Source organism: Pyrus communis, chromosome 3, assembly GCF_963583255.1.
Source record: "Pyrus communis chromosome 3, drPyrComm1.1, whole genome shotgun sequence".
NCBI classification, from domain to species: Eukaryota; Viridiplantae; Streptophyta; class Magnoliopsida; order Rosales; family Rosaceae; genus Pyrus; species Pyrus communis.
Window position 1 is genome coordinate 28,131,238 of NC_084805.1, and position 10,680 is coordinate 28,141,917.

The 10,680-nt window shown below is 33.9% G+C and overlaps 1 long non-coding RNA gene across 2 annotated transcripts; it reads right to left on the reverse strand.

Moving 5' to 3' along the window:
- Positions 1-1,432: 1,432 nt before the first annotated feature.
- LOC137729917 (uncharacterized) lies at positions 1,433-5,197 on the reverse strand. Of its 2 annotated transcripts, none has more exons than XR_011068053.1 (4): positions 4,860-5,197; positions 3,761-4,053; positions 2,577-3,407; positions 1,433-1,771 (listed from the first exon to the last, which is right to left on the reverse strand). It is a non-coding gene; the product is annotated as an uncharacterized lncRNA (long non-coding RNA). The 2 variants fall into 2 exon arrangements; XR_011068052.1 differs by having other exon boundaries at positions 3,761-4,057.
- Positions 5,198-10,680: the final 5,483 nt, after the last annotated feature.

Here is a 10,680-nt window from a genome sequence, read left to right on the forward strand (position 1 = left end):
CGAGGATTCTTGGCGAATCTCAGTACAGGTGGCTACCTCTGAGGGTATGATCCTTACCCACACTACTGTACTTTACTTATGCTCTGATATCGCGTGTGAAATGGTTTCATTTCCTCTCACAGCGTACTCGTATCTTTAGGCACTTTTAGGTTTAAATTTATTCCATTTTCCACATCACTATACTTTATGGCTTCGTCACCTTCCAGATGTCGGCCAACACAGCTCGATTCGGAGTCTTAGTGGACATTTCGGGTCAGGGTATGTTCGTTTGGTATCAGAGCCAATCTCTGGCCAGAAGTGTGTCTACGAGGACGTCGGGCCCCTAAGGTGGGTGGATTGTAAGATCCCACATCGCCTAGGGGAGTAGATCATGTAAGTTTTGTATGTATATTCTCATCTCTACCTAGCACGAGGCATTTTGGGAGCTCACTGGCTTCAGGTTTTGTAGGAACTCTGAAGTTAAGCGAGAAAATAGCTAGAGCATTTCTAGGATGGGTGACCCACTAGGAAGTTTTGCTCGCGTGAGTTCCCAGAAACAAAACCGTGAGGGCGTGGTCGGGGCCCAAAGCGAACAATATCATGCTACGGCGGAGTCTAGCCCGGGATGTGGTAGAGGCCCGGGCTGAGATGTGACACACGAACCCATCTAAGGTCATCTTGGGCTCTAAAAATTCCGTTTTAAGTCCATAAACGTCACTTTTCAACAACGCACACTGCTTCTTTATTTGATTGCCAGAAAATAACCACTTGGTAGAAAAATCCCAAATTTTGACACAAAGACAGCAAGAGACACACGAACGTCTTGAATCACTCCAAAATTCGTCCATTTGATAATATTTTGTTCCAGAGGAAGTCGAATGTCCTATATAGAAAATACAAAGAATAGGATAAAATATATAACATAATATTTACTCATCATATTGCAATTGGTTAATGCTAGACAAGCTAAATTTCTACACCAAATAATGTGTTTGTTGATGATTGAATTATTATTTAAGTGTTGATTAATGTGCTTATTTCTTATTAGTAACACATCATTTGATTTGCAAATTTAGTTTACCTAACATTACCAATTGTAATTTGTATAAATAGACTGGTCCTAGGAGCACACGCTACTGCTCAAGAAGCAAAGTTCTTATTTGCCCAAAAAAAAAAAAAATCGTACTTTTTTAATTGATGCTCTCATTTTAATTTACTAGCACTAGTACAAAAAAACACTTTGCATAACGCAGCTCATTCGTCAGGTAAAGTCAGAAAACGTCGCACAAAAATTAGCCCAATGAACCTTTGTCACACAAACCCTTATTTTTTATTTTTTATTTTTTTGGCTTAAATATTTTTTTATTTATTTTTTTAATAAATATTGTAATTAAATTAAAAACAATAATTAATAAACCAATGAAAATTGAGGCAAGAAATATATGTTTTTTGGTAAAATTTCCACTAAGCATTGTTTAAAGAATATTTTGCATTATCATTAATAAAAACAAACGCAGATAAGATCGATTTGGTAAAGCCAATACATTCATTACAAACCTAAGAAATGTGTTTGAATATATTAACACACATCCTCAAACTCCAAAATACAAACTTGAATTCTTTCGAAGACGTGCAGATAAAAGCATCTTCCCTTTTGTACATACAGTGTATGAAGCTACTTCATCACTCCTTCATATAGCTTTTTCATCACTCCATATAGCTCCTTCATGTATCTCAGCACTTCATGCAGCTCGCTAGTTTATGTAGCTCCTTCATCACTCCTCATATCTTACTACACCAAAACCACACAACCACAAGTTTAATTATGATACAAATATCACTACACCAAAACCACACCCTCTTTGTTCTAAATACGAGTTGTCATGTGATTAAACATAATAATTGAGCCATTTCTTACTTAGACTCCAATAGGTTGCAGAGAAGATACATGAAACAAAGGCAATATACAGATTAAGGGAACAAAGGCAAAACCAGAGTTCATTACATTTAATAGTTCTCAAAGCAAATTGAAAGCTTAAGTACATAGAAGATAAGATTGGCTTGCAGCTATCATTTGAAATAAAAGCAGTAATTCAATGATTAAATTGATTGACATCATTACAATATCATCAAGTTCATAGCTAGCCAGCTAAGGTAGAGAGAATGTTCAAAAGGATAAGAGGTCGTCATAGTTGGCAATTGGTACATGATTTATATATTGGAAATCTACCTTAATCCAATTATTAATCCTAAAAGTGTATCTTACGACATAGGCGCATTGCAAATACGAGACAAAACTCATCCTCTAATAACTCTCAAGCAAGCATGTAGCTAAAGAAAGATACACAGATAATGCATGCATCATGCAAACCCATAAACACATTTAAAACTTGAAACAAAATCAGATGATATGAAATATATCTAAAACATAAATTAGAACAGCTTGCACAACCATTCAACTTCTACAAAGCCTTAACTGGTGTATTTGAGCCCTACTTTGTGTCTGAATCCCACAAAGCAAAACAAATAAATGTCACTACAAACAAAGATTTCATAACGCTAAGTCCTCATACAAGTGATTCAAGTAAAAAACTTACAGGAGTTTCGCCCTTTTGGATAGGCGGATTCTACTCAGGATCTCCAAGCTCCGCAAACTTACTCACAAATTGCCCTACCCCTTCATCCAAATCAACACCCCTTACAAAATACATCCAGAACTTCACAGTATTTACAAAATTCACTAATAAATTGCTTGAAAATTTCATGCACATTAACCCAGTTAAATACGATGTTCAGAAAATAACTACACCCGTTTAATTAGAGAAATGATATTTCAATACAAGATTATTTAAAAAACCAATGGTTCAAGAAATTACAGAGACAACATTGAATAGGGACAGAGAGAGGAAGAGAAATTGAGTACCTGAGTAAAAATAAGAGCATAGAGACTAGATTTCCCTTTAGCTACCTTCTGATACCCTGAAATTCGATATGTCAATTGCAAGGCACATTGCTGTCCACCACATCACTAATGTGCAAAATTGTCGCTATATCCAACACAGCAGTAAGTGTAATAAAATAGTGACCATTTTGAATAGGGGTGGTATGAACATAATTTATACTCTAATATCCACATCACTGTAAACCAATAAGACTTAAGAGAATGTAAGTTCCTAATGATATTTTAAACTAAAAACAAATGACCAGAAGTTCAGAACTTTCAAACTAGTAGAGAAGAAAAAAAAGAGTAGCAGGACCCCGAGACATGAGTAGAGTATTAGTAGCTTGCACCAATGCGGATATACAGGAAACAAGCATATTGCCAATGTAACCACCGGCCAGACAAATGAAAGAAGTGTTTGCCAGAGAGGCCTTCGTTTTACAAAAGTCCATGTAGAGAAGGCATCATTCTCAGAAAATACTTGGTCCTGCGAATAACAATAAACCATTTAGCAGATGTGGTGTGTGGTGGTTAGAAAACACATGAAGAGAAGAAAGCATACAAAAAGAAAAGATTTAAACATAAGTAAACCTACTAAAGGGACATTTCAAAACACTTTCAAGTAAGTTCTCCCATTTCCTCCATAGTTTTCAATGTTTTATAAATATAAAATCAAAACATTGCAATCTAAAGTAAAAAGTACAAAAGGGTATGATAATATCACCACACGTAAACAGTACACAAATCCAAAGTAAACATAAAAAGCGTAGTATGATCATAAAAAGTAGGAGTACATAGGCAATGAAGATATACTAAAACAGAAAAGCCGGATTTAGTCACCTTAAGTGGTTCCAAGATGAAACGAAAAAACTAAAGGGCAGAGCCTGCAACTGCAAGGGCAGCAAGCTAATTGTACAAGAACAATTAAGAGGTTAGCTCCCCTGAAATATTCCACACGTGTCTCCTGTAGAACAGCCCACCTAGACACCAAATCCTTATTGTCTCTCACCTTCTCAGCAAACAACTGGAACACATCTTTCTGGGTAGCTTGATTTTGAATGGAAATCACGTGGTAATCAACACACAGTAAAAATATAGGCAGGCTATAGCAACGGAAACCAGTTGGCCAAAACCTATCTTTCCTTGAAAAAACAAATTCCAAAATTAAAATTGGACAAATATAATAATCAAGCCAAGGAGCTATATCTAAAAGAAACAATAACTTTCTCGTCATTGATTACTAATTACCTAAGGTTGAGATAATCAAGTGATAAAGAGAAGGACATTATAAGTAGTCGTGTACACTAACAAATTAAATTCATTTTAAGTATCACCATGTAGGCAACATCATCTAATTCTACGATGCAGAATATTCCAAAATCTCAGTATCTGATCTATGTATGGATTTGTTTTGGAATTGGTGTGAGGCTGCCAACTCCGGAATTGAAGTTTGCATGCATGAAAACCTAAATTCATAACAGAAGATAATGGAATCACAAAGTTATCATCTGGTTGAAGGAATTCAGTACTATCACAGATTCACAGTCTCCAGTATTTACAGTATCGGAGAAAATATAAGGAATCCCAAAGTCCAAAAATTTGTTATCTTCCACTTACAATGCAATCCAATGATAAGACACAGTCCGCCCACCACCCTAAAATTCGATTTAAAACTATAGCACACCAACCCACCACCCTGAAATTCGATTTAACACTAAAACCCCCAATTTCTAATTTAATTTTCCAAATTGAATCTAATTACAATACCAAAATCTTCAAATTAAGGCATTAAAGCTTGATTACAGAATTTGAATAATTGATTACGGAATCACATTATGTATCAAGCAAAACCCAAACTGTAAATTCAAAATCCAAAACCCTAATTTATAAAATGCAAAAAAAAAAAAAAAAAAAAAAAAAATTCAACACATCGTCTTACCTTAAGATTGGAGTGGCGAAGTAAGCACTTAGCAGCTAGTGGTGCAGGACAATGGTGAGAGAAAGAAAACCGATGGAGGACGACGCGAATGGGAGTTTGGTGGTGGAGGACGCGACTGGAAGGGGAAAACGATGGTGATTGGCGACTTGGTGAGCAGTGACTGGTGAGAGGCCGTGCAAGAGAGCTTGGGGAGGTGGAAGGAGAGGACGACTTACCTTGTATTTAGGGTTTCGTTCGGCCTCTGCAATTTTGTGACAGAGAGAAAGAGAGAGACCGAGTGAGAGAGAAGGAAGAGAGACCGACTGTTTTCCAATTGCACGGCTTGCACCTCCATTTTGTCCAAATTTGGGAAATTCGAGAAAAGCGCGTATTTTTTACAATTAAACCGCCAAAAATTTTAAAACATTGGTGTACATTCAGACGTCGTGCAACTGCAAAGTTAGTTTGCGCACCGACTCATCGTGCAAGTCGTATTTTAAAAAAAAAATTACTGAAATTGTGACTTTGTTCTTTTCAAATTCAATTTTTTTATGTAAAACTCACAATAATATATTTTTTTAACAAAAATCCAATTCGAACCATAATAATAAATTTGAAGTCATTTAATAAATATTCATACCATTCAATTTCTTAAGTGTTATATGTACAAAATAAATAAATTTAAAGGAAAACTAATGAAAATAGCTTGAAAACTTTGAGTTTTAACGATAAGGACAAAATAAAGGGTAAAGTAAATAGTACCAGGATTGACTTTTTAATGTAAAAATATGGTTTTTCGTTAAAATGAACAGTATTTGGGGTTTTTCGTTAAAACTCCCTAATTTTAAAGCTACTTAATAAATAATATATATATGTGTGTGTGTGCGTGTGTGTGTGTCTATATATATACCATTTAATTTGATGGGATACGTATTCTACGAAATTAGTTTCAACGATCGAACCGTTAAACTTGTTTGTATATACTTTGAGATCGCATACGCCAAAAATCGCAAAAAACAAACATTTGGAGATAAAGTCATGCAACAAAACTTTTCGACGGTTATAAACCAAAAATCAAGATTTAACAGGTATTTTACCTCCGATTTTGATTATTTTTTACAGCTACACTCCTTGATCCTATATGAATACAATGAACTAATTTGATTGTCAATTTAAAATATTTACACAAGTGGATACCGCAAAATCTTATGTTATACTTAATGAAAGTATAAATAAACTCCAAGTATTCGTGAATCTATTGTTTTGATGGGATATGCATTCTACGAAACTAGTTTCAACGATCGAACCGTCGAACTTGTTTGTATATGCTTCAAGATCGCATACGCCAAAAATCGTAACAAACAAACATTCAGAGATCAAGTAACAAGGCTTAACTTTTCGACGGTTATAAACGAAAAATCACGATTTAACAATAGTTTAACTCCGGTTTTGATGTTTTTTACAGCTACACTCTTCGATCCTATATGAATATAATAAACTAATTTAATTGTCAATTTAAAATATTTACACAAGTGGATACCATAAAATCTTATGTTATACTTAATTAAAAGTATAAATAAACTCCAAGTGTTAGTGAATTTATTGTTTTGATGGGATATGCATTCTACGAAACTAGTTTCAACGATCTAACCGTCAAACTTGTTTGTATATACTTCGAGATCTTATACACTAAAAATCACAAAAAACAAATCAAGTAACGGGACAAAACTTTTTGACGGTTACAAACGAAAAAGCACGATTTAACAGTAGTTTTAACTCCGATTTTGATATTTTTTTTACAGCTACACTCCTAGATCCTACATGAATACAATGAACTAATTAGATCGTTAATTTAAAATATTTATACAAGTGGATACCACAAAATCTTATGTTATACTTAATGAAAATATAAATAAACTCTAAGTGTTAGTGAATTTATCGTTCAGTGAATCTATCGTTTGATGGGAAACGCATTGTACGAAACTAGTTTCAACAATTCAACCGTCAAACTTGTTTGTATATGCTTCGAGATCGCATATGTCAAAAATAGCAAAAAACAAACATTCAGATATCAAGTAACGGGACAAACATTTTCGACGGTTATAAACGAAAAATCATGATTTAACGGTAGTTTTAACTCTAATTTTGATGTTTTTTTACAGCTACACTCCTTGATTCAATATGAATACAATGAACTAATTCGATCGTCAATTTAAAATATTTACGCTAGTGGATACCACAAAAGAAAAAGGCAATGCAAGAACCCCAAAAGAAAATCAAAAGGGCAAAAAAAAAAAAAAAAAAAAAAAAAAAAAAAAAACTTTGCATGACGTAGGTAAACTTGCGTCGCGCAAAACAGCTTTGAGCGAAAAAGACCGTCGCGCAATGTTTTTTTCCCCCTTTTACTTATGAATACAAAATAAATAAATTAAAATCTACTTAGTAAATATATATATATATATACCATTGAACTTGATGGGAAACGCATTGTACGAAATTAATTTCAATAATCCAACCGTCGAACTTGTTTGTATATATTTCGAGATCGCATACGCCAAAAATCCCAAAAAACAAACATTCAGAGATCAAGTAACGTGACAAAACTTTTCGACGGTTATAAACAAAAAATCAAGATTTAATGGTAGTTTTAAGTCCGATTTTGATTATTTTTTTTATAGCTACACTCCTTGACCCTATATGAATACAATGAATGAATTCGATTTTTAATTTAAAATATTTACACTGGTGGATACCATAGAATCTTTATGTTATACTTAATGAAAGTATAAATAAACTTCAAGTGTTAGTGAATTTATTGTTTTGATAGGATACGCATTCTACAAAATTAGTTTCAACGATCGAACCGTCAAAAACTTGTTTGTATATGCTTTGAGATCGCATACGCCAAAAATCGCAAAAAACAAACATTCAGAAATCAAGTAACGAGACAAAACTTTTCGACAATTATAAACGAAAAATCACGATTTAACGATAGTTTTAACTTCGGTTTTGATGCTTTTTTGCAACTACACTCATTGATCCTATATGAATATAATGAACTAATTTGATCATCAATTTAAAATATTTACACAAGTGGATACCACAAATATTATGTTATACCACAAAATCATTGACTTTGCGCAACGAAAGTGTGCATTCGTCACTCAAAGCTATTTTATGCCAGCCTTCGTTGCGCAAAGTTAGGAAAAAAAGCGGTAAAACATTTTTGGTTTGGCGCCAAAATCTTGCGTGACGCACAAAAACATCATGCAAACGGCATTTGCTCAACGAAAGCTGGTATTACTTTAATAGATATTACACGACACGACCCGTTAAGTTATCAGATATGACATGAACACGAGAAACACGACACGAATGCTAGGTCTAACGAAAACACAAATGGTACACCACGTATTTTAATATAAGTGGCAGAAAATTTTATTTTTTAAGTTATTAACTTTTTAGCATATATATCGCATCATTTGTATAGTAATATATAATGTACCACTCCATTTATCGGTCACATTAAAAAATCTCTTCGATTGTTGATTCAAAGGGCGCAAGGCCGTGCAACAATTGGCAAGGCAGCCCATAGAGATCCTGCGTTTCTCCCATTCGCCATTTTTTCCACCGCTGGAGCACCAAAATTCGGTCCAAAGGCAGGGGTTCCAATTGCAAGGGCAATTTGCCTTCCGCTGGAGGTGCTCTTTGTCGACTTTTTTTTTTCATCTTTTTAGGTTTGCAGTAATATTGAAGTAATCACTCCAATTGTATCCAAACTTTTGTTGTCCATCAATTTTTTTCAAAACTATTGGTCAATTTACATATTCAGACTAACCTTCTCATTATTTTTAGTATTTTTATCATAAATAATATCTGAAATAGTCACATTTTATTCAACGACCACTCAATTAAAAATTAATTAATGTTGTTTCTAAACCATTACATCGAGCTTTTGTAGATACACATCAATATTGCAGCGATCCGAGGCATTGCTTTGGTGACGGTAGTACTTTCTACGCCTTGGATTTGGCGAATCGGTAAAGAGAAGAGTTACGAGTAAGTCCCTCACATTGGCTCCTCCAAGGGGAGATGAAGATGATGATCTTTTGTTTTTGTTTTTTAATGATTAATCCACGCGACAACATATAATTAGATTGTTGGGATCTACTCAAGTTCCATATCACACATTAATATAAAATTTGACAAACGATAACGCACACTTTTTTATTACGTGTCTGCTACTAGGAATTCAATACGTAATCTTACCATTCAATAGTTATTCCTGAATAATTTCATTTTTCAAATGATCAACCATTTCATTTTACCAAGTTTAATCAATGTTAGTCACATTAGTCGACATTTATATATTTTGATGCACAACAAGATGTTATTTGTAACAAGTGATTTTGTTAGTTGGTTAATTGGTCACAAGTTAATGTTCAATTCAGTTCAGTTTTTCTCTCGATTTTTTGTGATTCGGTTTTTTCGATTCTCTTTAGGTTCGGTTCGGTTTTGTTTTTTTATTTATACTTAAATTTTATTTTATTATTATTATTTTTTAAATCTGGAAACATCAAGAACAACACAAGCACATAATCAAATAACATGCTTTCCCCAAAAATCACAGTAATAATTACATTCATTTAGCTGAAATACAAATAACTAACAAACTCACAAAAATCGAATAAAAACTACAAATTACTTACTCTTTTTCTTTGGGTTTCACTCGAAAAGTGTCGGTAAAATTTAGGGTTTGCAAGAACGCAACTGAAATCCGAAACGGAGGCCTTGTGGCTTGTGGGCTGCTATTGAGTTCCAGTACGGAGAACCTTGCTTAATCTCGATCACGGTACAAAGTATCAAGTACCTTTAGCACTGTATCCTGGAATTATTGGTAGAACCAAATTAAAAACTAACGTCAATGACAACTACCAGAGACAGAAGCTCTTATCAATGCTTTGGAAACAGTTATATATCTCTTGGTGTAATGATATAATTGGTTGTAAATTTAAAAGAAAAATGGTGACTTCATATAAAATTAATAAAAAGTTACAATATTGACAATATATCAGCAATTTTTATGTTAATTATAAATAGGTCAATTATGTAAAACCAAATTAAAAGCTAACATCAATAACAACTACCATAGACAGAAGCTCTAATCAATGCTTAGGAAACACAGTCCTGTATCTCCAGATGTAATGATATAATTTGTTGGAAACTTAAAATAAAAATGATGATTTTGTATAAAATCAATAAAAAGTTATAATATTGACAATATATCAACAATATTTATGTTAATTATGAATAGGTCAATCATGTATTTAATACTTAAATGCATTTAAAATAAACACCTTATATGTCACATCCCGGCCCGGACCCCCACGACAACCCGGGCCCTACTCCACCGTAACATGATATTGTCTGCTTTGAGCCCCTACCACACCCTCACTGTTTTGTTTTTGGAAACTCACATGAAAATTTCCCAGTAGATCACCCATCATAGGATTGCTCTTGTGCGAACTCGCTTAACTTCGGAGTTCCGATGGAACCCGAAGCCAGTGAGTTCCCAAAAGGCTTCGTGATAGGTAGAGATGAGAATATACATATAACGCTTCCAGGATCCACTCCCCTGAGCGATGTGGAATGTTACATTATCAATGTTTTCTAAACTGTGTTCAGTTTTTCTCCTTTGCTTTGGTTTTGTTCCATTGAATTTTTCAAGCAAGATTTTAACAAGGCAACTATCATTAACTATGAACATAACTTATCATTGAGACACGAACATCCAAGGGGGAGTGTCGTGGAACAAAATGTGGATATCTTTATACATTGTATG